Consider the following 27932-nt stretch of genomic DNA (forward strand, 5'->3'; position numbering starts at 1 on the left):
GTCTGAGACCAAATTTGAACTCCTGTCTTCCTGACTTCAGGCCCTGTGCTCTACCCACTGCACCACTAGCTGCCAAATCAGTAGGAAGAGTCCAGGAAACAGTTCAGTCAACAAATATTTGATCTTGTCAAGGAGGGAGGAGCTGTGCCAGCTTGGAACTGCACCAATCTGAGCTGCCAAACGCAAGAGGAGATGGATGCATTTGGAGAGCTTTATCTTACAACACAATGGAAGATAAAACACTTTGTGAGAGAACTTGGCACAAGACTCAGATACAGGTAGGTCATCCTCACAATCATTTGTAATGTCTGATAGAGTCTTTAAGGGTTTGCATGCAGCTTCACACAGATTTCATTTGCTGGCAGAAAACCTGACATGAAAAGCAATAGATAAAAAATCATTGATAGTGTGAACTCATTTGGAATCTCAACAAGTCAGGGATCAATAAAGTAGGTAAACGCATAGGATTGCAATTAAGATGGAAGTTAGGAAAATAATCTTTGGAACCAACCAAACACATGTAGAGGAAATTCCTTCTGAAAGTGACATATTTTGAAGGCATTTAGCAATCAGTTTTCAAATGGGAAGATTACTGAAGAATATAAGATAATGGATTGTAGTAATATCAGAGAAACAACCTTTAAAAAAGCCACCAGGAACAGCAGACCCCCATATGTCTCTCATATCTCTGATTGTTATAGGAATGGTCTTCCAGTAGGCAGGGAGGCTATCCTTGAGGAAAGAAAGGAATAGGTTTCTGTAAGTAACTTCCTCCAGCAGACTACATATTCACTGTAATGCAGTTGGCTGATGTGTAGCGAATATAAGAACTTGTTTCCCTTGAAAAGCTGCAGTTAGCCGTACAAAGACAAAGGGTCTCCCAGTCACACTAAGATTATACAAGATCCTATGACATGCATCCATGGTGGTTCTTCAATGATACACTGAGTATTAGCGTGAAACAGAGAAATAGTCTTATTGCAAGGGCCCACTAATGTAATGGTGCATTTCTTAAAGCCAAGAAAGAAAAATTTCTAGTGATAGAAAGGTTTTTCAGATGCTCCTATTTGCAGATAACATTGTACTTGATTATGTTTCACCCTACAGAGAATTCTCAGTGTTTGTTCAGAGGGGATTGACTTAGTTATTTACCTTGAAAAAAACAGTGATGGAAGTACATTACTTAAATTATGTTTAATTGGACAAGAAACCAATTTAATCCATCCTCGTGTGTACCTTGGACAGATGCTATAAATAGGCAATGAGCAGATCCCTACTCTCTAGAGGTATACATTCTCTTGAGGGAAATGGCATGTACATATATACATATATACATGCATGTCCACTTGTGTGCCTGTTATAGACAATAAATAGAAGGGAAAGCAGTATAACTTAGGATCAGGAAAGGCTTCATGTAAAATGTGGTGCTTGAACTGAGCTTTGAAAGAAGTGAGGAACTGACTGAGGCAAATTTGAATGCATTCTGGGCATGGGAGACTGGCAGTGGAAAGGCATGGATATGAGAGATCAGGTTCTGAGGGTGAGGAACAGACATAAAGACCAGCTTAGCTGGAGTGTGTACAGTACAGGAATGTATAATGTGGCTTGGAAGGTCCGTTGCAGACAGGTTTTAAGGTCTTTAAAAAAACAAACAAGTTGACAACTTTATATAGAAGTAATAGAAGTCACTGTAGCTTATTGAGCAGGAGAAAGACATAAACCTGTACTTGAAGAAAACCATTTTGATAACTATGGTCAGGATGAATTAGAAAGGGGAGGGACAAGGCAGGTAGACTAATTAAGAAGTCATTATGGTGGTCCATGTGAGAAGTGATGAAGATGTGAACCAGTGTGTCTATGTAAGCAAAAAGAAGGGAACATATTCAAGAGATGTAATTGATCAGCTGTCATTTATCCCATGATTACAATGTGCATGTCTACATGCATTACATACACGACAGTTACCACATTCCTACTATGTACAGGCACTGAGTTAAGTGCTAGAGATAAGAAAAGCAAAAACAACAAAAGTCTAGTCCCTGCTCTCAAGGAGCTCACAGTCTAATGAAAGATTACATGCGAATAACTATATACAAATAAGATATATACAGGATAAATTGTGAGTAGTCAGAGTGAAGGCACTAAGACTAAGGAGGACTGGTAAAAAGCTTCTTGCAGAAGGTGGGACATTAGCTGAGACTTGAAACCAGGGAATCTAGAATGTGGAGATAGGGAGGAAGAGAGTTTCAGGCATGGGGGACAGCCAGTGAAACCATTCACAGTCAGGCAATGGTACGTAGCATTTGAGGAATAGGAAGGAACCCAATGTCACTGGATCATAAAGGAAGTAGGGGTGAGTTAGGTATAAGACAATTGAAAAGGTATGAAGGGCTTTAAAATCCAAACAGGATTTTATATTTGATCCTGGAGGTGACAGGGAGCCACTGGTGTTTATTGAATGGGAGTGGGGTGTTATATGGACAGACTTGCATTTTAGGAAGATCAATTTGACAGCTAAGTGAAAGATGATTTGGAATGAGGAGGGAGAGATTTGAAGCAGGGAAACCAATTAGCAAACTATTGCCATGGTCCAGGTATAAGGTGATAAGGGGCTTGCACCAGAGTGGTTGCAGTGTTAGAGGAGAGAAAGGGGTGGATATGAAAGGGATTAAAAAGGTAGAAATGAAAAGACTTGACAACTGATTGAATATGGTGAGGAGGTGGGGCAAGTGAGAAGGAAGAGTTGATGGTGACCCCTAATTTGTGAGCCTGGATGACTGGGATGATGGTGGTACCCTTAAAAGTAAAAAAAAAAAGTTAGGAAGAAGGGACGATTTGGGAGAAGAGATTATTATTTTGGTTTTGAATATATTGAGTTTATAATGTTTATGGGGCATCCAGTGCAGGCATCCCAGATGTCTAGGCAAGTCATAGATTAAGTCATAGGAGATCAGAAGAGAAGTTAGAGCCAGACAAGTGGATGTAGAGGCAGAGATATCAATATTTGAATACTGACTGGATATGGGGTGAGAGATAGTAAACAGTTGGTTATACCACTGAGCTTTATGAACCTGAGAGACTGTAAGAATGGTGGTACCTTTAAAATTGATTGGGAATTTTGGAAAAGGTATGGATTTGGGAGGAAAGATCATTCTATTTTGGACATGTTGAGTTTGAGATGTGAATGGAACTCCCATGTGGAAATGTCCAGTGGGTTGTTGGTGATTCAGGACTGGAATTTGGGAAAACAACTAGGAACAATTGTGTAACTGAGTCATCTAGATAAAGTTGGAAAATGCTTGGAAGATTATAATGTCACCAAGCAAGCAGAGAGAAATAGAGTGCACTGTTTGGTTCATTTGGTTCAATTCAGCAAACATTTATTTGAAAAAACAGGATCAGAAACATCAAGTTTCTCATGGTCACATAAATAATAAATATCAGAGGTAAGACCCCAAACCAAGGTCTTCCTGATTCTAAATTCAGTGCTCTTTATGTCAAACTACCTCTCATTCTCAATACATGACTAAACTCTTTGTGTTTCAGTTTCCTTATTAGTAAAATATTTCACTCTGTACCTCACAAAGTTGTGAGAAATGCACTTTGTAAACTTTGAATTGACATTTAAGTTGAATTATGATCTCTACTGTAGGTTTGTTGAGTCATGTGTTCAGTATTTATAAAGTGCCTATGGGGGTGGCTAGGTGGTACAGTGAATAGAGCACTAGGGTCAGGAGGACCTGAGTTCAAATACGGCCTCAGACACTTAACATTTACCAGCCATGTGACCTTGGACAAGTCATTTAACCCCAATTGCCCAGCCTTCCCCCCTCCAAAAAGCAAAATGAAAAACAAAGTGCCTATGATGTTCAGGGCACTAGGGATGAACAAATATTTTCTCTCCTCTAGCGAAATTCATAGGGTAAATCAATCTATTATTACATTGCTGTAATTGGGGATATTTGACTTATTATTTGCCATTTTTGTTTAAAATATTCTTTTTTTCCAGAAAAGGATTTAAAAAGATAATATGCTTTGTGGCTGGTTATTAGTATTTGCATTGTAAGTATATGAATTAGACAAGTGTATGAATCACAAAAGCAAAAAATAATTGGCACTGTGATAAGAATAACTTCTGACAGAATAATAATTTAATAGAATGATAAAAATAAGTCAAAATGATCTGTGATATAATCAGATTTAATAATTTTAACAAGTTAAAAAAACAGAAACAAAATTCCTACATTTTATTCTATTCTAAATTTAAGAGGAGAGTCCATTAAGGTTCCATTCTGTGCCCTCTTTACTTCTATCTATATTCTTTCTCATGGCTTTAATAATCACTTCTATGTACTTAGAATAGTATATAACACAGTATATTAATAAATGCATATGATTTGACGTCTATGTGTATGATGCCTACCTCTATCATTTCAACCCTAACCTCACCAAAAGTCCTATATTTCCAATGTCCTACTATAGATCTCCGCCTAGATGTCCTACCAACACAAATTCAATATACCCCAAACTAACCTTAATGCCTTCCCAAATCAGTGCCATTAGCAAATGTACCTATTTCTATTAATGGTGTTGCAAATGTCTTAGTCACCTGCATTAAAATCTCAGGGTCAGCTATGACCATTTCTTCTCCCTTATCCCCTACATCTAATCAACAGCTAAGTACAATAGCTTCTATAGTCCCTAAACCTCTTGCATTCACTCCCTTCCACTCACACTAAAATTACCCTAATACAGATCTTCTTTCTCTCACAACTGTGCTGTTGTAATAATCTCGTAACTGGTCTGCCTCTCTTCAGAGACTTTCCATTTGATACTTTAGCTCTAGGATGCTGTCCTCAGCTCAAACCGCAGTTCCTCTATATCTTCTTATGCACATTGGCAAAGGGAATCAAAACTATGCCATGTGAGATTAAATTGAAGGAGCTAAAAATATTTAGGCTGGAGAAATGAAGTCTTGAGAGGCTGGTGATGGGACATAAGTGGTTTTGTTTTAATGACTTTAAGAATTGTAATATGGAAGAAAGATTAGATTTGTTCTATTTGGTCACAGAGGAAATAAATGCAGAGTACAAAAAAAGATTTTGTTTCAGTGTAAAGAAAACTTTCTGACAATTCAAGTTGTCTGAGTGGAAAGGGCTGCCTCAAGAGTTAATGGGTCCCTTCTCACTGGAAATTTTCAAGGAGAGGATGGATGTTTTGTGGTAAAGCTTCTTCTTTTAGGCATAGATTGGACTTCATGACCTTGGACATCTCTTCTAATTCTGGAATTCCAGGATTCTGTGGAGTGTAAAGGGGCACAATGAGAGAAAAGGCTAAATAATTTGCTGTAACCATATTAGGAAGGATGATAGAATGTTAGGGCATTTTTATTTTGTTCATAGGACAACTAGGCACCCTTTTTGGTACTATGAGGAAAGTACTAAAAACTTCTGTTTCATTCAGATGTATTGCAAAAGGTTCAGAAGGGAAAAAGGCAAAATTCTTAGAGGAAGTTTTTTAATGAAGCAGAGAGTTACTACAGTAGTTAAATACTTCTTAGGCATTCTACATAAAGTAAGTTTCATCCAAACTGTAAGCTATGAAGAGGAATGGAGAGATACTTACTAACTGTGTGACTCTGAGCAAGTCATTTAACCCTGTTTGCCTCAGTTTCCTCATCTGTTAAAATGAGCTGGAGAAGGAAATGTCAAATCAGTATCTCTGCCAAGAAAACTACAAATGGGGTCACAAAGTCAGACACAGCTGAGAAACAAGAAGAAAAGACTGCTTGGCAGAAGTTGGGTGATATGTGTGTATATGTATATACTTACATACACAGAGAGAGAGAGAAGCTGTCTGCCACAATCATCTGCTCTTAATCAGAAAGAAAGGCAGTAACTAGGATTTTATACAGTCCCAGGAAAGTTATCAAGATTGGTCTTTCTCTGGTTTGTTGTTCTAACTCTGAAGAAAGAAAGATGCTGTGAGTTTCCTCAGAGGTCAGAAGTCATGTAAAAGATAGTTTTCTTAACTATAAAGATTAGCTAGTTGGAGAGAGCTGAAAACCAGCTAACAATGTGAGGAATCCGGACCCAGGGGTTGCTGCTAAATGTTCAACAGCCTGTTCTCTGAGGGGGAAGTTTAATCCACATGAACATTCTCTCCATCACTTTCTTAAGTCTAGACAATCAACAAAATGATAAATCAAGCCCTGATTTGTATGTTTGCCAGTTTCTGGGGTGCAAATATTCACAATAAAAATGTAACAATTGACTCATGGGGTTCTTTGAGTTGGTTCCAGCACACCCCTGGCTGGACCATTAAAAGCATCCAGTCGATGCATAAAGCACTCTCTAACCATCAATGGTAAGAGGGAGTTGGTCTCAGAGAAAAGGTTCTGGGGGTAGGGAGAGGGGACCAGCAAAGGTGGGCTTTAAGCCAAGCCTTGAAGGAAGCCAGCAAAACAAGGGAATGAAGAGAGCATTCCAGGTATGGGAGAGAGCTAATGAAAAGGCAGGGTCAGGAAATAGAATGTCATGTGCAAGAAAGAGTAAGAGTGTTGTTGGATTGTAGAATACATCCTTCAGCAAGTCCTTACATGCCATTTACTCAAGGACCTTCATCATCCTGGTTGCTGTCCTCTGAACAATCTAAATGATCGATGCCCTTCCTGTACTGTGTTGCCCAGAACTGAACACAATACTCCAGACCGGTGTCACCAGAGCGGGTGCTTGCCTCTTTATTCCTGGGAGTGATAACCACTCAATACAATCCAAGATTGTCTTGCTTTTTAGTTCTCTTCAAAGGTCAGTTGCAGTGCAACTTTTCATAAGGCCTTTCCTGATCTCAATCTTGAAATTACATTGAATTTACTCAGTATAAATTTTGTATTTCTTATATGTGTACATATTTTTTCTCTTTGTATCTCCAGCATCTAGAATGGTGTCTGACACATAGTAGGCAACTATATAAATGTTTGTAGAATGGCTGTCGTATCACACAGTCAACTCACATTAGGCTTATGGTCCACTAAGACCTCCAAATCTTTTTCAAACACATGACAACCATCCTTCTTATATTGTGGACTTGTGAAATTGATTTTTAAAATTCAAGTGTAAGGTTTTATGTTTATCACTCTTAAGTTTCATCTTGATAGATTCAGTCCAATGTCCTGTAATGTTAATATCTTTTTGGATTCTGACTGCAATGCAGTGGTAGGTATCACCTGAAAACATCTATGCCATTGATAAAAATGTGAAATAGCATGGGGACAAACAAAAACAAAACATGACTTCCTGGACCATTCCTCTAGAGGTCTCCTTCCATTTATGGCAATTCTGGGTTCAGACATTCTACCATTCCAAAGCCAATCCAAAAAATTGTGCAGACCCATTAGAATTAAAAGTCAAAATGAAAATGAAATCCATCTATTAGCTTTTGAAAGACATTTGTAAGGGGAAAACTCCAGGAATGACATTCCTCATCAAATTATACACACACACATATAGCTATATATCCCTGTGTATGTACATATGTATTATGTATATATATATATGTATGTATGTATGTATTATGTCTATATGAAATACATATAAATGTACTGCAAACAGCCAGGGAGAAACAGTTCAAGTACCAAGAAACCACAGTCAGGATTGCATAAGACCTAGCTAAAAATGCAAGGAAATCTTCAAATTCAACTTTCCAAAGTGAAAAAGATATAGGGTTACAACCAAGAATAATTTACCCTGAAAAGCTAAGTATAATCCTACAGAGGGGAAGTTTGTTCCCATTTTATCTCTTCTATTAATGTGAACTTTCTAAGGGTAAGAGCTTGATTTTACTCATCTTTGTGCTCTTAAAGTAGAGGGTTCTTAATAAATGTTTGTTAAATCAAATAAGCATAAATAGAAGGCATATATATATATATACAAATGTTTCATTAGAAAAGAAAAAAAATTTTCGTGGGCTAGAATAATGGATGAAATTAACTGGGATAGACTCAGGAAGTTCCTCAAACTTGTTATACATGAAAGAAATCTTTCCTAACTTTATGTTATAAACAAATGCTATTGGTTCAAATTCTTTGCAACCTTAAACAAATGAAGAGAAGAAAATAATTTAAACAATGATGTTTCTGGAAACAGCAAATCTCAACAACTCCCTGATTTTTCTGTTTATTTTGCTATTGATGTAGCAATGAGAGTAACTATAGCTTCCATAAAGAGAAAACACTGAATTCTTTAGTTAAAAGGGCATTCTATGTCTGAACTGTCTTAATTTTCAGTCAGGATTGCAGTAACACATAATATTACACAATGAAGGGTTTTTTTCCTTAAAGGAAATTGCTTCTCAGCCATCTGAAATAGGAATAAATAACTATCCTCCTGTGAGAAGAACATTTCACATGAACTAGGAAGGATATATTTTTAAATTTTCTATTTCATTCACATATATTAGATATTTTTAACAGCTAAGGATTGTAATGGAAATGCAAATTTAAAGATCTTGGGGTGGGAGGCTTGTTTTTAAGTAGATAGTTTTTGATTGGCCAGTGGATCCAAAAGGTTGTTACATTCTCTGAGCCAGGAGAAGGCCATATAAGCCCTGATGTGTAGCTTTGTTTTGGGGCTCACTTTGAGAAGTGTTCTGTGATTTGATCTGGATTCTGGGAAGCCATTGTTGAAAGCCCCCACTCGGCTTTGAAAAAACCCAGATGTTGATTTGGTATGGATGTAATGGTTGGACAGTTTGGAAATGTCTACTTGATCTGTTTCCCTGTCTTGATAATTCTGTCTGTATACTCTGAAGTTCGGGGTGCTGACCTTTTTCCCCTGAACTAGGTGAACAATACTTATCTGACTGATTAAAGTAAGCTTGTTAACCCATTTTGAGTTGCTTTCCTTTATCAAAGCATGTCCAAGAACCTGTGCTGGCAGCCACCCTGGGGACTCTGGGGTGCTTGCTGCTACAAAATGGCGTCACCAACAGGATCTGCAGAGTAAAAGAAAAGTATGGGGGCTGGGATAACTGTTTGTTTCCCAGTTGTGGTAGCTGTGATTCTGTGGAGCTGTGGAGCAGGAGAGAAGAATGGCCTGCATGCAGACTTTGCTGAGCTGAGAGCAGGAATGATGAGCTGCCTGCATCAGGACCTGTGCAGAAGCCAGGAGCGGCTGCCGCCTGCGGGAGGAGAAGGAACCCAAGAGTTCAGAATTCAGCCACAGGAAAAGATAAGAACTGAGCAGCAAAGCAGGGGCACTGAAAGTGTTTCTTTGCATCCCACAGTTTGGGACCCAGGGGGAGGATGGACTTGTGACTATGGTGGGTGGGATGAAGTGCCTTACACCCCCAAGGACCCCACCTTGTTGGTTTTGTTGCCCAGCCCCCTCTCTGTAGTTGGAAGCAGGGGCTGGAGCTGTGTGAGGGGAAGGACACCCCCCTCTGCCCAAGAGAACTTTATTTGGACTCTTGTTTTGAATTGAGGTGATAATGCAATGTACTTTGTGTTTGTTTAAGGCCCAGCGGCCACTTTGGTAACTTTAGTTCTGTATCTTGAAAATGTGACCTAAGAGATATTCAGGCTAATTCAAAAGTAAATTGACTATGCTATGGGCATGAAAGATCTTGGGGCCCAATGTAATGAGAGTGTAAATTTTAAAGATCTTCCCTGCCCCTAGGCTAACGTGCACCTGGAGCCTGGGGTGGGAGGCTTGTTTTTCAGTAGATACTTTTTGATTGGCCAGTGGGTCCAAAAGGTTGTTACATTCTCTGAGCCAGGAGAAGGCTATATAAGCCCTGATGTGTAGCTTTGTTTTGGGGCTCATTTTCAGAAGTGTTCTGTGATTTGATCTGGATTCTGGGAAGCTGTTGTTGAGACACCCCCCTGGGCTTTGAAAAAACCCAGATGTTGATTTGGTATGGATGTAATGGTTGGACAGTTTGAAAAGCTGTCTACTTGATCTGTTTTCCTGTCTTGATAATTCTGTCTGTATACTCTGAAGTTCGGGGTGCTGACCTTTTCCCCCTGAACTAGGTGAACAATACATATCTGACTGATTAAAGTAAGCTTGTTAACCCATTTTGAGTTGCTTTCCTTTATCAAAGCAGATCCAAGAACCTGTGTTGGCAGCCCCCCTGGGGACGCTGGGGGGCTTGCTGCTACGAGGATACAGTGGAAAGAGCATAGGCTGTGGAATCTTGTGATTTAAGTTTAAATTCTAAAAATAAATAAATAAATTCTCCTACTTTCTTCCCATGTGACCTTGGATAGGACATCTAACCCTTCTATTCCTAGCTTCTCTTTGTAAAGTGGGGTGGTAGAGGTGGGGGTGGATTGGTCTACCTCTGGAGTCCTTTCCAAATCCAGATCTTTGATACTATGAAAGACAGACTTTGAAAAAGTTACAGCTTGATTGCAATAGTGGCGGAGCCAAGAAGGCGGAGTAGAAGCATGACCTTCCCTTGGCTCCGGCTTCCACCTTCCCCAATCCATGTAAAAAGGGGACTCTAAACAAACTTTGGAGCTGCAGAACCCACAAAATGACACAGAGAAGCTAACCTCCTGCTGAGGATAGCCCGGCAGGCCGGCAGGAATCCAGTGCAGTGCTCTGGGAGCCGAGCCCAGCCCCACACCAAGGCTTTAGCCCCAGGGCGGGCCTGACCAGCCGCCAGCCAGAGGGACTCCAGAAGTAGCAGCTATGGCTGTTTACAGATTTATCAACACATAGATGCGAAGGACAAAGTGAGAGGTTAGTGCACTCTGGACTTGGGGACCCAGTAAGTGGGAGTGCATGGCTTTTGCCTCCCGGGGCAAGAAGCCGCTGAGAGCCTGCACAGCCAGCCAGCCCCACGTGGCAGCTTCAGCTCCTGGCCTGCAGAGTGTAGGGGGACCAAGCACCAGTCTGAGGGGTAATCACTTTTGCTTTAACTTTCTTGAATCTGGATTGCAGTCTAGGGTGGAGGTCCTGGGGTATGTGTCCAGCTTGCCAGAGCGTGTGGAGACCTCAAAGAGGGCACCCATCTAATACCTCAGGCAGCTGAGAAAACCCCAGCGTTTGGGACGAAAGCTCCCCTGTCTGGTGGCAGAGTCCTACTGTGGCAAAAAGCCTAGGGGTCAAGTGACTGAGGGGTGACATGACCAGGCAAAGGAAACAAAGCAGACAGAAGATTCCAACATTACACTCCTATTTTGGGGACAAAAAGGAGCAAAGCATGGAACAGGAGGAAAACAGTGAAGTCAGAACTGCACCAAAGCTTCAAAGGAAAATACAAGCTGGTTACAGGCCATAGAGGACCTTAAGAAGCAGATAAGAGAAGTGGAGGAAAAATTGGGAAGAGAAATGAGAACAATGCAAGAAAATTATGAAATGAGAATCAACAGCCTGACTGAGGAAAATAATACCTTAAAAAACAGACTGACTCAAATGGCAAAAGAGGCTCAAACAGGCAATGAGGAGAAGAATGCCATAAAAAGCCGAATTTGCCAGATGGAAAAAGAATCTCAAAAGCTCACTGAAGAGAATCATTGCTTCAGAATTAGACTGGAGCAAATGGAAGCTAATGACTTTATGAGAAATCAAGATGCTGTTAAACAGATCCAAACAAATGAAAGAATAGAAGGCAATGTGAAATATCTCATGGGAAAAACCACTGACCTGGAAAATAGATCCAGGAGAGATAATTTAAAAATTATTGGGCTACCTGAAAGCCATGACCAAAGTAAGAACCTAGAAATCATCCTCCAGGAAGCTCTCAAAGAAAACTGCCCTGATGTTTTAGTACCAGAGGGCAAAATAGAGGTTGAATGAATCCACCGATCACCTCCTGAAAAAGATCCCAAAAAGAAAACTCCTAGGAATATTATAGCCAGGTTCCGGAATTCCCAGATTAAGGAGAGAATATTACAAGCAGCCAGAAAGAAACAATTTTAATATTGTGGAAACACAATCAGGATAACCCAGGATCTGGCAGCTTCTACACTGAGGGATCAAAGGGCTTGGAATATGATATTCTGGAGGTCAAGGGAGCTGGGATTAAAACCAAGAGTCACCTACCCAGCAAAACTGAGTATCATGTTTCAGGGGAAAATATGGTCATTCAGTGGAATAGAGGACTTTCAAGCATTCTTGATGAAAAAAAAAAAACAGAGTTGAATAGAAAATTTGACATTCAGATACAAGAAGCAAGAGAAGCATGAGAAGGTAAACAGGGAAAAGGAATCATAAGGAACTTATCAAAGTTGAACTATTAACATTCCTACATGGAAAAACAATAATTGTAACTGATGAAACTTTTCTCAGTAGTTGAAGGGTTTAGAAATATATATGTGAGGGTATATGAATATATATGTAAATGTGTATATATATGTTTACAGGTATACATAGATAGAGGGCACAGGACCAATTTAACAGGAAGGGATGAAACTTAAAAGGTGAAATTAAGAGGTGAGAGGAATATAATGAGAGAAGATGGGGAAAGACAGAATGGGGTAAACTATCTTATACAGAAGAGGCAAGGGAAAATGGTTACAATGGAGGGGAAGAATAGGAAGGCAAAAGGGAATGGGTCAAGCTTATTCCCATTGAATTTGACTTGAGGAGGGAGTGAAATACATACTAAATAGGGTATCTCACCCTCCAGGAGACTAGGGGGGGAAGGGGATGAGAGGGGGGATGATGGAAGGGAGGGCAGGCTGGGGTGGGGGGAAGTTAGAAGCACCCACTTTTGAAAAGGGTCGGGATCAAAGTAGAAAATAGAACAAGTGGGAGGTGGGATAGGAGGGAGGGAAATATAGTCAGTCTTTTACAATATATCTACTATGTTATTGTTTTGCATTAACCACACATGTACAACCTATACTGAACTGCTTATCTTCCCAGTAAGGGTGGGTGACAAGGAAGGAAGGGAATGAATCTCAAATTCAAAGTTTTAAAATCAAATATTCAAATATATATACTATTAATACTATCTTACATGTAATTGGGAAATAAGATATACAGGCACTGAGGCATAGAGATCCACTGGAAAAGTCGAAAGGGGTATGGGAGAAAATATGGGAGAGAGCAGATTGGAGGAGGGGATATTTTGTGGACTGCTCTTTTGGGGCGGTGGGTAGGGGAAAAACGGGGAGAAAATTTGTAACTCAAAATCTGGTGGAAACGAATGATGTAAATCAGAAGTTAATAAAGCATTAAAAAAAAAGAAAAGAAAAAGTTACAGCTTTATGTCAGACATCAGTTCCCCAAATGTTGGATAAAGCTCCACACTAGTGCTTAATTGTGCTTAATTGAGGGTTACGTCTTAGTCTAGTCAAGTCTTACCTGCCAAGCCAGTGAGGCATCAGGGATGGACTGCACATCTGTCAAAAGAGGCTGAAACTAACTGGGCCTGAAGAACATTGAAGGTTTTGTTGTCATTCAGTCATTTTCAGTTGTGTGTGACTCTTCATGACCCTGTTTGGGGTCTTCTTGGCAGAGAAACTGGAATGATTTTCCATTTCCATCTCCAACTCATTTTACAGATAAGGAAACCAAGGCAGATGGATTCAAGTGACTTATACAGGGTCACCCAGTTGGCAAGTCGGAAGGCCAGATTTGAATTAGGATGATGGGTCCCTCTGATTCTAAACCTGGCACTCTATCCACTGTACTACCTAGCTGCCTTCAAATCTGGCCTTAGGTACTTCCTGGCTGTATGACCTGGGCCAATCACTTAACCTTGTCTACCTCAGTTTCCTCATCTGTAAAATGAATTGGAGAAGGAAATGGTAAACCACTCCAGGATCTTTGCCCCCCAAAATTCCCAACAATTAAACAACAATATCGAAGGTAAACTTTACCAAAAGCACAATTCCTCACATAACCAGGAGAGGGCACCAAAGATTGTAGTACAAAAATTGAGGAGGGAATTGGAAATTCCTGGGACTTGTAAAATACCCAGTAGTCTAGATAAAATATTGCCTTTTCTCTATGTCCTTCCAAAGTCAATTTGCCTTTCTTTGCCACTTATACTGTTTAGCTTCTTATAAGCTGGCTTCTACCTCTGAACCATCCACTAAAATATACTTTCTCTATGGTTACCACTGACCTCCTTCCAATGATATTCAAAGGAAGTTATAAATGGGTTAAACTAATGATGGCTAAGGTCCCAGGCTAGCCCACAATAGGTTATTTAATCCATGATGTAATAGTTAAGTCAGCCAACAAATATTTACTAAGGAACTACTATGTGCCAGACACTGTCCTAAGCACTTGAGATAGAAAGAGGGGAATAGTCTCTGCTTTCAGAGTTCACAGTTTAATTGGGGAAACAGCATGAAACCAGCTGTGTACAAACACGATATATACAGAATACGTTGAAGATAATCTCAGAGGGAAGGTACAAAGACTAAGGAACACTGAGAAAGGATTCTTGTAGAACATACAACTTTAGCTGAGATTTGAAGGAAGCCAGCAAGTGGTGATGAAGAGGGAGAGAGTTTCAGATATGGAGGTCAACCAATGTAAAGAAATAGTGTTGCGAAATGGAGTGTCTTGGGTAAGGAAGAGTAAGAATGCCAGTGAAACTTGATCACAGAATATATGGAGGTGAATAAGGTGTAAGAAAATGAAATGTAGGAAGGGGCTAGGTTATGGAAGGGCTTTAAAAACCCAACAGAGGATTTTTGATTTGATCCTGGAGGGAATAGGGAGCCATTGGAGTTTATGGACTAGTTAGTTGGGTGACATGGTCATAGTGCCACTTTAGGAAGATCTATGTGACAGATGTGTGGAGAATAGACTGAAGTGAGGAGAGATTTGAGGCAGGGAAAGAAGTGATCCTAAGTGAGAAATGAGTGAGGTTTTGAGCCTGGGTTACTGGAATGATGGTGGTATCATCTTGACTCCACAGTAATAGAGAAGTTGGGAAGAGGGATGGGTTAGAGGAGAAAGATAATAAGTTCAGTTTTGGATATGATGTCTATATAACATCTGTTCATAAGTGGTTGGAGATGCAACCTGAACATTAGGAGAGAGAGGTTAGGGCTGAACAAATAGAATTGAGAATAGTCTATATAAAGATGATTATTGAATCTATAGGATCTGATGAGATCACAAGTGAAATCATATAGAAAGAGAAGAGAACCTAGGATAGAACATTGGTAGACACCCATTGTTAACAGGAAAGACCTGGATGAAGATCCAGCAAGGGAAATTGAAAAGAAACAGTCAGGTAGAAGCAGAAATGAATCTTAATTCACTTTTAGAAAGAGTAATGTCACAAAAATCAAAAGGAAGGAAGTCTCAAAGGGGTGATCCATTGTGCCAGGAGGCAGAGACATCAAAAAGGAGAAGGACTGAGAAAATGCCATTAGATTGGGTTATTAAGGAGTCATTGGTAACTTTGGAGGGAACAGTTTCAGTTATGATGAGGCTGAAAGTCAGACTGTCGAGGTCTAATCAAAGAGAGAGAGAAAAGGAAGTTGGGGCATAATTATAGAGGCTTTCTCAAGGAGTTAAGCACAACAGACAGAAGAGATTCAGGCTAGAGTGTGCTGAAATGCTTCAGCCCACTCAAGAGAGCAAATTTTAAAAATTTGCAGTTCACATGTTTACACCTTAGAAATTGATATGTGCTACAAATCAAGGCTTGATTTATTGCTTTCTTGGTTGACTGTAAGGACTTACTTAATAAAGTGATGGAGAAAATGTTAATAATGCAGATTACACTTAAAAGTGGGTTGTGGTTATATTTTTTCCCCCTCAGAGAGTCAGTTGTTAAACATTTACCTACCCACCCCTGGATATAGGATGATAACAATGCACAAATCTAGTGAGGGTTTTTTGAGGATTGGGAAGATTTGGTGTGTTTACAATAAGGAAGCAGCTACTAGCAGACAGAGAGAAAGAGAGAGGGAGAGAGAAGAAAGAAGAATAGAGACAAGTGAAAGAGCACTGGAGAAGGTGGTCTGTAATGGAATCACTTGTGCATGCAGAGAGGTGTGCTTTGTCAAGAAGAAGGGGCAGTCTTTACAGGAGAAACGTGACACAGGATACAGTGAAAGAAAGAAGCTAATTGATGTGAAACAAGGAAAAAGGGGGAAGAGGGAACTTTCACCAAATGGCTGACATGTTTTCAGTGAAATAGGACAAGGTTCTCACCAAAAAGAGTGAGAGAGGAGGGGAAGCCTTGGGAAGTTTGAGGAAGGATGAAAAGGTTTCAGAAGCTGCTGTGGTGAGGGGGATAGTACATAATTAGGGAGATATAAAAGGATTATCTTACCATAGTGAAGACCCAGTTCAGATTCTGTAATACATTTGTAGTGCACCCAGTCAGCACAGTTTCATGATTCCTTTCCAACTCTGGTTAGTATATGGTGGGAGTAATACAAGGCTGAAGCTTGTCAGGGCAAGATCTTTGATTGGATAAGGAGACAAGGGACTTGAAAGAAGAGGGCGGTGTAGAGTTGAGCTGGTTCACCAAGGTGTCAAGAGGGGGAAGGGTGGACAATTCCAGTACACTGCTTGGGAAAGAACTGAAAGGTAGGGGGACTTGACATCATGATGAGGATAAAGAACAGCGTTAGGGAGGCGGCCAGGTAGCACAGTGAGTAAGAGCACCAGCCCCAGAGTAGGGATGACCTGGGATCGAATCTGGGCTCAGACGCTTAGCACCCACCCAGAAACACCTGGATGTGTAACCTTGAGCAAGTTACTTAACCCCAATTGCTTTAAAAAAAAAAAAAAAACAACAGTGTTAGGGGATGCAAGGCAGAAGGAGAAATTGAAAGGCAACAGGTGATGATCAGATAAAGGAATTTCAAAGTTCCTGAAAATGAAAGGCTATGGCCATCTATGCATAAGCAGTTGGTCATGGGAAATGATTGCTGACAATAAAGTACATCAGAGATAGAGGAGTTAGAATCCAAATCTTGTGGTTCTATAGATATTGATGCTGAATGAAAGTGTTTGTTTGTTAGTTAGCTTTTAATAATGATTGAATTTGCTTCTTTTCTTTTTTCCAACTTCATCTATAAAGGTTCCTAGTAGGATGTGATTTAGTTGTATAGCACACCAAGCTTTCTGCTGATTCATTGTTCTACCATTCCTAATTACATATTTTGCATATAAATTCCCCCATAAGATTTTGCAAACAGATTTCCATTCCAAATCAGTATTTCCCTTGGTTACCAGGTATCTGGTTGATAAAGAAGTGAAGTGTTTCTGGAATGATTGATTTTCTAGCCTCCTTTAGTTTCTTCATGGCGATTGTTTTACACCAGACAGAGAGTTACAGGAAGTAGTAGTGAGTTGGGGTCAAAAATTTTTCTTTATCAATTTCTACTTCCCCCTCTCCTTTTTTTTTTTTTAAAGCATAAATGATTTGTTTGGGTCACACTATACTGTTGTTATAATTATATGCTATCTTTATCCTTTCTTGTAATTTGGTGGTCTCAGCTGAGAGGTGTCTGTAGTCTTTATATGATACCAAGAAAAATGGCAAAATGAAACTAAGAAAACCACTGGATCTGATATAGTATTCAACATTCTACACCCCACCCCATTTCCTTCCTAAAAAAGAAGCCCAAACCCTCAAAAACCCCTCTATTAATGACTTTTTAAAACAGCAGTCATTTTTAGAAATGGGGTTACCTGTACTCCCTCACTGAAATTCTCTTATGTATGTAACCTGACTCCCACCAAAACTTAGAAGGGGGAAGGGTAGGGTAGCTTTCTGTTGCATGCTGAATCTAAAAGAAGACTCTGGATTGGTAGAGAGAACACTTTAAGAAAAATTTAGCACTTTATAATTTTTGCCCATGGTTACACAAGAAGAGGATTCAGTATGAAACTATGGATCTTTACTTCACACTGTTTACTTTTTCTTAAACTATATAATAATTCTATACATTGCTTTCAAAACTACCCTACTTTTCTGTACTTCCTTTTGAGTTTTCTCTAGTTCTTTACTATGTACTTTTTATTTTGTTTTTCTTCCTATGCATTCCACACCAAGGAAGGCTACCATTACACACACACACACATAAAAGCCATACCCATACTATATATACTTCTGTTTATCAGTTCTTTCTCTGGAGGTCCTTCATAGGTCCTTTGTAGTTGATTTAAGTATTTATAATACTCATAATAATTTAGTGGTTCAAAGAAGTTCTTTTGAGTAATATTGCCGTTACTGTATACAACATTTTCTTGATTCTGTTTATTGCACTCTTCATTATTTCATGAAAGTCTTTTCATGTTTTTCTAAAATTAACCAATAGTATTTTATCACAATTATATATCACAACTTCTTTAGCCATTCCCAAATTGATGGGAATCCCATCAATGTCCATTTCTTTGCCACCACAGAGAACTACTATAACTACTTTAGAAAGTTTTTTTTACTTTTTCTCTGATCACTTTAGGAAACAGACTTAATGGGTCAAACAAAGCGTTTACACAATTTTATAACTCTTTGGACCTAATTCCAGATTGTTCTTCAAAATGGTTGGAACAGTTCATAGTTCCACCAACAGCATATCAGCATATCCCAATTTTTCCACATCCCCTACAATATTTGTCATTTTCCCCTTCTATCATTTTAGCCAATCTGTTATGATATGATATCTCAAAGTTGTTTTAATTAGCATTTCTCTAATCAATATTGATTTAGAGCATTTTTTTCATATGACTATATATAGTTTTAATTTATTCATTGAAAAACTGCCTATTCATATCCTTTGGCCATTTATCAACTGGGAAATGACTCATATTTTTATGAAGTTGACAAAGTTCTCTATATATTTGAGATATGAGACCTTCATCTGAGATATTATCTATAAACATCCCTCCTCCCCCCTTCTCCAATTTTCTGCTTTCCTTATCTTCTTGGCTACATTGGTTTTATTTTTACAAAAACTTCTTAAATTTAATATAACCAAAATTATCCACTTTATACCTCTCACTGTTCTCTATCTTTTACTTATTTATAAATTCGTCTCCTGTCCATTACTCTGATAGGTAATGTTCCCTTGTCTTCTGATTTTCTTATGACATCTCCCTTTATATTGAGATCGTGTATCCACTTTGGCCTTACCTTGGTAAATGGTGTAAGATATTGGTTTATGCCCAGTTTCTGCCTGATTGCTTTCCAGTTTTCCCAACTTTTTTTTTTTTTACCACATAGTGACTCCTTATCCCAAAAGTTTGAATTTTTACATTTGTCCAGCACAAAGTTACTATAATAATTTACTACTGTGTATTATATGTCTGCTCTATTCCACTGATCTACCTTTCTGTTAGCCAGTACCAGATAGTTTTGATAATTACTGTCTTATAATATATTTTAAGATCTGGTACTGCTAACATTCCTTCCTTTACATTTTTTCATTAGTTCATTTTATATTCTTGACCTTTTGTTATTCCAAATGAATTTTCTTGTTACTTTTTATCTCAATAAAATAAGTTTTGATAGTTTAATTGGGATGGTGTTATGGGAATGGGAAATCTTAAGATCCTCCCTGCCCCTTGACTAGGCTGAAGTGACTCTGAGAATCTTCCCTGATTTGAAAATATACTCTGCCTCCTAATAGGCTGAATGTGGTCACATGGAACCTGTGGTGGGAGGCTTGTTTTTCAGGAATGCCCATACCTTGTTGCTTGGTGTTTGGGCAGTAGATCAAGAGGGCTGTGAAATTCCCTGAGCCAGTAGAAGGCTACATATGCCCTGATGTGAGATTTTGTTTTGGGGCTCACTTTGAGAAGAATGTGATTTGACCAGATGAGACTCTGGGCAGCCATCAAGCCCCCTGACTTTGAAAATGCAGATGTTGGTGCTTCCCTCTCTGATAACTGACTAGGTATGGATGTAATGGTCAGGCAGCTGGAAGCCTGTCTGCTGATGTTTATCTGTATTTGTTGTTTGCTTGTAACTTGTTTGTATTCTCTGAAGTTCGGGGTGCTGACCTTTTCCCCCTGAACTAGGTAAATGATATATGTTTGATTGAATAAAGTAAGCTTGTTAGCCCATTTTGAGTTGCTTTCCTTTAGAAAAGCAGATCTAAGAACCTGTGTTGGCAGCCATCCTGCGTATGCTAGGGTGCTTGCTGCAACAGATGGCATTAAATAAGTAGATTAGTTTAGTTAGAACTATAATTATTATATTGGCTCTGTGCACCTATAAACGATTAACATTTCTCCAAAGTGTTTAAATCTCTAATTTCTTCCATTGTTTATTGGTATAAAAAGTGTTTTATAGTTATGTTTATGCAGTTCCTTGGTATGTCTTGGCAGGCATGCTCTCAGGTATTTTATACTGTCTACAATCAATTTAAATGTGGCATCTCTTACTATCTCTTCTTGCAGGGTTTTCTTGGTGATATATTGTAATGCTAATGATTTATAATGGTTTATTTTATATCCTGCTACTTTGCTAAAAATTATTACTTGTTTCAACTAACTTTTATTGTTGAATCTCTAGGATTTTCCAAGTATATCATCATATCATCTATAAAAAGAAATAATTTTATTACCTCATTTCCCATTCTGGTTTCTTCAGAAATTTTTCTTCTCTTATTGGTATTGCAGTTTCTAATACAACTGATGATAATGGGCATCCTTGTTTCACTCCTGTTCTTACTGGGAAAACTTATGACTTATTCCCATTGCTTGCTGATGGTTTTAAGTAGATACTTCTTAACATTTTAAGAAAAAATCCCTTTATACCTGTGCTTCCAAGTGTTTTTAATAGGAATTAATGTTGTATTTTGTTAAAAAAAAAAAAGAATTTTTTTTCTACATCTATTGATATAATCATATTATTTTTGTTATGTAGAGAAAACACTTTGGTGAGGATGAAGACCCATGTAAAGGGCAGAGAAGGCTCAAGACATTCTTCCTGGTAGTCTTATCTGTTTGATCATGACTTCTCAGTTTCTCTTGCTGGTCCACTAATCATGGGTGTCCCTCGAGGGTCCATTTCTCTTAAAAACAACTCTAGGAAAGCAGAAACATTAAATGCACTCTCTTCAGACTATAATACAATAAAAATTACATTCAATAAAGGCCTTTGAAGCATAGATAAAAATTAGTTGGAAATGAAATAATCTAAACCTAAAGAAAAAGTGAATCAAAGAAAAAATCATAGAAGCAACCAATATTGTCATTAAATATAATGATAATTAATAAAATTTGGGGGATATAACCAAAAACAGTATTTAAAAGAACATTTTATATCTCTAAACACTTACATGAATAAAAGAGAGAAAGAACAGATCAGTGAATTGGGCACATAACTAAAAGAACAAGAAAAACTACAAATTATAAATCATTAATTAAACACCAAAATAAACATTCTGAAGATCAAAGGAGATAATAATAAAGATGAAAGTTAAAAAAACAAACAAAATATTAAATTAATAAACAAAACTAGGAGCTGGCTTCATTTTAAAAAACAATAAAATAGACAAACCATTGACTAATTTGATTTTTTAAATGAAGAAAATCAAATTACTAGCACCCAAAATAAAAAAGGGTGAGCACACAGCCAATGAAAATGAAATTACAACAATTATAAGGAGATATTTTATCCAACTACATGCCAACAAGACTGATCATCAAAATGAAATGGATGAATATTTACAAAAATATAAATTGCCCAGATTAAAAGGAAATAGAATACTTAAATAACCTTAAATTAGAAAAAGAAATTGAACTAAGCCATAAATTAGCTTCTTAAGAAAAAAAAATCCCAGCACTATATGGATTCACAAGTAAATTTTACCTAACATTTAAAGAACAATTCTAATAATTCCAATACTATATAAAGTATTTGGGGAAAAAATAGGTAAAGGAGTTCTATCAAATTCTTTTTATGACAGAAATATGGCTTTGATACCTAATCCAGGGAGACTAAAAACAGAAAATGAAACCATAGATGAATCTCCATAATCAACATTGATGCAAAAATTTTAAACAAAATCATGGCAAAGAGATTTTATATACCACAAGGACAATACAATATGACCAGGAATGTAGGGCTGGTTCTATCTTAGGGAAACCATAAGCATAACTGATCATATCAATAACAAAAACAACAAAAATCAAATAATTATAGGAATAGATGCAGAAAAAGCTTTTGATAAAATATATCTCCTATTAAAAACACTAGAAAGCATAGTATGTGGAGTTTTTCTTTAAAATGATAAGTAGTATCTGTCTAAAACCAAGAACAAGCATTATTTGTAGTGTGGATACACTAGAAGCTTTTTCAATAAGATCAGGGGTAAAGCAAGGATGTCCATTATCACCACTATTATTCAATATTGTACTAGAAATGCTAGTTATAGCAATTGGACAAGAAAAAGAAATTGAAGGATTAAGCACAGGCAACAAGGGGGAGAAAGTGCTATTTTTTCCAGATGATATGATGGTTTACTTAGGGAAACCTAGAGAATTTTCTAAAAAACTAGTCAAAACAATTAAAAAGAACTTTAACAAAGTTGCAGGATATAAAACAAAGCCACAGAAATCACCAGAGTTCTATACATTACCAACAAAATTCAACAGGAGGAGATAGAAAGAAAATTTTTATTTAAAATAACTGCAGACAGTATAGAAAACTTGGGAGTCTATCTGCCAACACACACACAGGAATTAAATGAACAAAATTAGAAAACACTCTTCACACAATTATAAAGATAGATTTACATAATTGAAGAAATATTCATTGCTCTTGTGTGGCCTGAACCAATATAATAAAAATGAAAATGCTACCTAAATTAATTTGCTTATTATTCAATGCCATATCAAACTACTAAAGAATTACTTAATAGATGTAGAAAAAAATAACAAAATTCATCTGGATGAACAAAAGATCAGGAATCAATTTAAAAAAGAAAAAAGCAAAGGAGGCAGCTTAGCTGTGCCAGACTTCAAACTCTACTACGAAGCAGAAATTATCAAAACAATATGGTAGTGGATAAGGAATAGAGTGATTGGCCAATGGAATAGATTAGGTACACCATACACAGAAGCAAATGAACACAGTAATCTAGTGTTTGACATACTCAAACACTTTTGGAATCACTATTTAACAAAAACTGCTGGGAAAATTGGAAAGCAGTTTGGCAGAAATTAGACATAGACCAGTAACTCACATTGTATACCAAGATAAGCTCAAAATGATCTAAACATAAAGGATAATATCATAAGCAAATTAAGGAGCATAAAACATTTGTCAGATATTCAGATTATGAAAAAGGTCATGAGCAAACAAGCAAGATAGAGGTTCATAGGAAGTAAAATGGATAATTTTAATTATGTAAAGTTAAAAAGTTTTTACACAAACAAAACCAATGCAGTCAAATTAGAAGAAAAGCAGGAAACTGGGAGAAATTTTATAGCAAATTTCTCTAATAAAGGTCTCATTTTTCAAATATATAAAGAACTGAGCTAAATTTATATTAAAAAAAAAGCAAGCCATTTCCTAATTGATAAATGGTCAAAAGATATAAACAGGCAGTTCTCAGAAATAGAAATCCAAGTTTCAAATAAAAGGAAACAAATGATAATCATGTATAAAAAGCTCTAAAAGAAAGGCATATTAAAATAATAGAAAATAGAAAAAGTCATATTAAAATAACTCTGAGGTACTACCTCATCACACCTATTAGATTAGTTAGAATAACAGAAAATGAAAAGGACAGATGCTGGAAGGGATGTGGGAAAATAAATACATTAATGCATTGTTGGTGGAACAGTGAACTAATCCAAACATTCTGGAGAACAATTTGGAATTATGGCCAAAGGACTATAAAACTATGCATACCCTTTGACCCAACATTACTGCTCTCAGATCTTTACCCCAAGGAGATCAAACAAAAGGTAAAAGACCTATATGTACAAAAATATTTATAGCAGCTTTCTGTGGTAACAAAGAATTAGAAACTGTTGGTGAGGCCAGGTAGCACAGCGAGTAAGAGCACCAGCTCCAGTGTTGGGATGACCTGGGGATCGAATCCAGGCTCAGATACTTAGCACCCACCCAGAAACACCTGGCCATGTAACCTTGAGCAAGTTACTTAACCCCAATTGCTTAGGGGCGGCCAGGTGGCTCAGCTTGTCAGGATGACCTGGGGATTGAATCAGGGCTCAGATACTTAGGACCACACCCTGAAATAACTGGCCTTGTAACCTTGAGCAAGTTACTTAACCCCAATTGCTTTAAAAAAAAAAAGAATTAGAAACTGAAGGAATGGCCATCAATTGGGGAATAGCTGAGCAAGTTATGGAATATAAATGTGATAGAATAGTATTGTGCTATAAGAAATAATGAAGGGGATGGTTTTGGGAAAACCTGAGAAGACTTGTATGTACCTGATATAAAGTGAAGTCAGCAGAAGCAGAACAATGCCCCCTATAACACTAATAACATAAAGAAAATCAACTGTGAAAGACTTAGTAACTGATCAATACAACAATCCATCATAGCTCCAATGAAGAATACCCTCCATCTTCTTTTTTTTTTAAGCAATCGGGGTTAAGTAACTTGCTCCAGGTTACAAGGCCAGTTATTTCTGGGTGTGGTGCTGAGTGTCTAACACTGGAGCCAGTGCTCTTACTCGCTGAGCCACCTGGTCGCCCCGCCCTCCATCTTCTTAGTCTTGAGAACAAATTCCAAAATCTGAAATAGTTTTAAAAAGAAATTCATTTGATTATTGGTAAAGTAAGAATACTAGAAGAAGCCTTCCTCTCTAGTCTCTATGAGTTTTACATTATAAAGGGGTTCAGAGAAGAATACCAGCACAGGAACCACATATAATAGTTAAAGCTATTTTGCAGGAAAGGCAGTTCCCAGGCAACATCCACTGAGTAAACATAAACATTCAAATTAAGGTAAGCATAAATATTCAAATTTGTGTAACCCAAAACACAAGCATTGGATGGACCCAAGATAAGACCTGAGTAGAATCTCCAGGGCTCCCTACAACCATCCAGCTTCTCCAGGAGCATCTCTGAGGTTAGCCTGACATTTACAGTAAGCTTTTGGGTTAGACAATTTCTAGCCACATAAAGCTAGATTCAAATAAAATTGTAAATTATAAAGTATTCTTTCCAAAACTTACAGATAGAGAATTGATAAACTCAGATTGCAAATTGAAGCATATTTTTCCTTAATTTTTCTTGCTCCTCCCCCACAAATAGCATGCAGAAACATGTTTTGTATGACTTTATATATGTTTAATAGCTTTCATATTTCTTGCCTTCTCAATTCAATAGGTGGAAGAGAGGGTGGAGGGAGGGAGAGAATTTGGAACTGGAAATAAATAATTTTTTAAAAGTGTATCAGGAGAGAATAGTGTCATACAAACCTTGAGAGGAAAGAATGTTAAGGAGAAGTTAATTGACAGTGTCAAATGCTTCATAGAAATCAAAAAGGATAGGGACTGAAAAAAAACCATTAGATTTTGGAATTGAGATAATCAGTATTTTAGTTTCTGTTGAGTGCTGATGTCAGAATCTAGATTTGTAAAAGATTGAGAAGAAAGTAAGAAAAGAGGAAGTTGAGGCATTGATTGTAGACACTTCTCAAAGAATTTGGCCACCAAAGAGAGGAGAGATAAAAGATGAGAGTTAGTAGGGAAGGTAGAATAAACTATGATTTGGGGCTTTTTTTGGTGGGAAGGTCATATGGGCATGTTCATAGGAATCACTAGTTAGGGAGACTGAAGATACATAAGTGGGGAATAATAGTTCAGGTAATCTGCTATGTATATGCCTCGAAAGCTGAATGTAGTAGTGGTATTTATCATAATGATGTCATCATATTCTACTGAGAAAAAATGTGGTGGCTAGTGTGGCATATTCTCCCTTAAACTCAGATTTACCTACCTTAAATTCAGAAATACCCTTTGTTTGGTTAATTTCAACTAGGGTAGAAATAAACATTACAAGAAGAAGTTAGGGGGTGATTAAACCTACATATTCTCGTGTGATAATCAGGTTTATTAGAGTAAGGGAGTCATAAGTGAACATTTTTGGATGTTTACTAGGGTGAATTCACATTAAATTGTTTGGTTAATTGCCCATAGGTGCTTAATAGTGCCTGTCCAGAGTGGAGAGGCTTACCCTGCTCATAGACTTGGGTAGATGGACAGTCCTGATATGCCATATAATCTCACTAGTCAAACACTGGCTTTTTAAAGTTAGGTTTACGTATAGGGAAGCAGTTTGGAGTCCTTCAAAAGAGAGCAGTTTCTCAAAAGTCATCCAGCACTTAAAAAAAGTTGGCAACATTTTGATTCATGTTCCTGAAACAAAATATTTTGAGATGGCAGCACTTAAATGCAAATTATGAAACAAAGGGGAATTTAAGTATCTCCCTTAAAATACTGTTTCAGGAACATGAATCAAAATGTTGCCAACTTTTATATTGTAGGAAGTAAGATTATTGCATATCCAGACTGTGAAAGGAGGGTCTATATAAGAAGGATTATATTTTAAGTAAACAATGCCTTTGGAAAATGAAAATTTACTTCAGTTATTGACTCCTTTAGTTTTTTATGTGTATCCTAGCTCTTTCTGCTCACACAAATACAGACTCTATGCTTCCTAAGGATAATTAGCTTTATATCCCTCTTGGACATCCCCTCCCCCACATCACAATTAATTGCAGTCAGATTTTCTCCATTTGCTGAATTGATTAACAAGTTAGTGAATCTTCCGATATCTCTATAGGCATACTGGTTCTGCACAATTTCTTTCTTGTCATATTTTGATCTGAAGTGTAGTAAAACTGGTTTATTTTCCTGCAGTGGCTAAGCTCTGGAGTATCAGTCTCGAATATAATAGATTGTGTTATTTATTTTTATTTGACTTCACTTTGCATTCTGGGGGATAAGAATCAGGTAGCCATAATTTATGAGATCCTATTACCTGAGATTAATATCTTGTAGTGCATTTAGAGTCAGAGGACAAGGGCTTGAGTCAGGAAGCCCTGTGTTTGAATCTTTCCTCAGACTTTTAATGGCTGTGTGACCCTGTACAAGTCACTTAACCTTCAATTTCTTCATTGGTAATGTGAAGATAATAACATATATTACACAGGGTTGTTGTGAGAATCAAATCAAGTGGGATGATATGTATAAAGTGCTTGGCACACCTTAAGGTGCCATATAAATGTTAGTTATCATCTGTTTCACTGTGGGCTGGTCTAAACCTCTCTCAGTTTCATTTTGCTCATTTCTAAAATGACAATTGAATGTTGGACTTGGAGTCTGGACTACTGGGGTTCAGATTCCACCTTTGCCATTTATTGTAAACTGTGTGACCCTAGGCAAGTCACTTCATTTCTCTGGTGTTCAATTTTCTCATCTATAAAATGAAGCAGTCTGACTGTCAGAAAGCATTTTTTAAGTGTTTTGAAGTATTTGGGTCCCTTAAGGGGCTTACATTCTAAAGGCAGAGACAACATGCAAACATCTATGTACAAATAGGATATGTGCAGGGTAATAGGAGCTAATCACACCAGACACCTAATGTCCAGACTCTGGGTATTTTCACTGGACAGCCCCCTTGCCTTTCTTCTTCCTTATCTCTGTGTCCTAACTTCCTTCAAATCTCAGGTAAAACCCACCCCTCTGAGGTTATTTTATCTCCGCTGTTAGACCATGAACTTTTTAAGGCAAGGGGCTGTCTCTTTGCCTCTTTAAGGATTCCCAGAGTTTAGCACACTGCCTGGCACATAGTAGACTCTTAAAAGTTGTTTACTGATTCTTGGATTATTTGTACATAGTTTGTATGTTGTCTCCCCCATTAGATCGTTTTTTTTTTTTTTTTGCCTTTTGGAGGGCAGTTGGGGTTAAGTAGCTTGCTAGTGACTAGCTAGTTATTTTTGGTTGGAGGGCTAGTTGTTTTTGGTTTTTGGGGTGTGTGTGTGTGTGTGTGTGTGTGTGTGTG

At 37.7% G+C, this 27932-nt stretch overlaps 1 protein-coding gene across 1 annotated transcript in view; it reads left to right on the forward strand.

The window, feature by feature from the left end:
• SELENOT (selenoprotein T) overlaps nt 1-27932 on the forward strand; it is a 143653-nt gene that overhangs the window by 81834 nt on the left and 33887 nt on the right. The window lies entirely within an intron of this gene.

The sequence above is a fragment of the Petaurus breviceps genome, unplaced genomic scaffold (assembly GCF_028583685.1).
Source record: "Petaurus breviceps papuanus isolate PSGF00001 unplaced genomic scaffold, PetGlider_PUasm1.0 688, whole genome shotgun sequence".
NCBI lineage: Eukaryota > Metazoa > Chordata > Mammalia > Diprotodontia > Petauridae > Petaurus > Petaurus breviceps.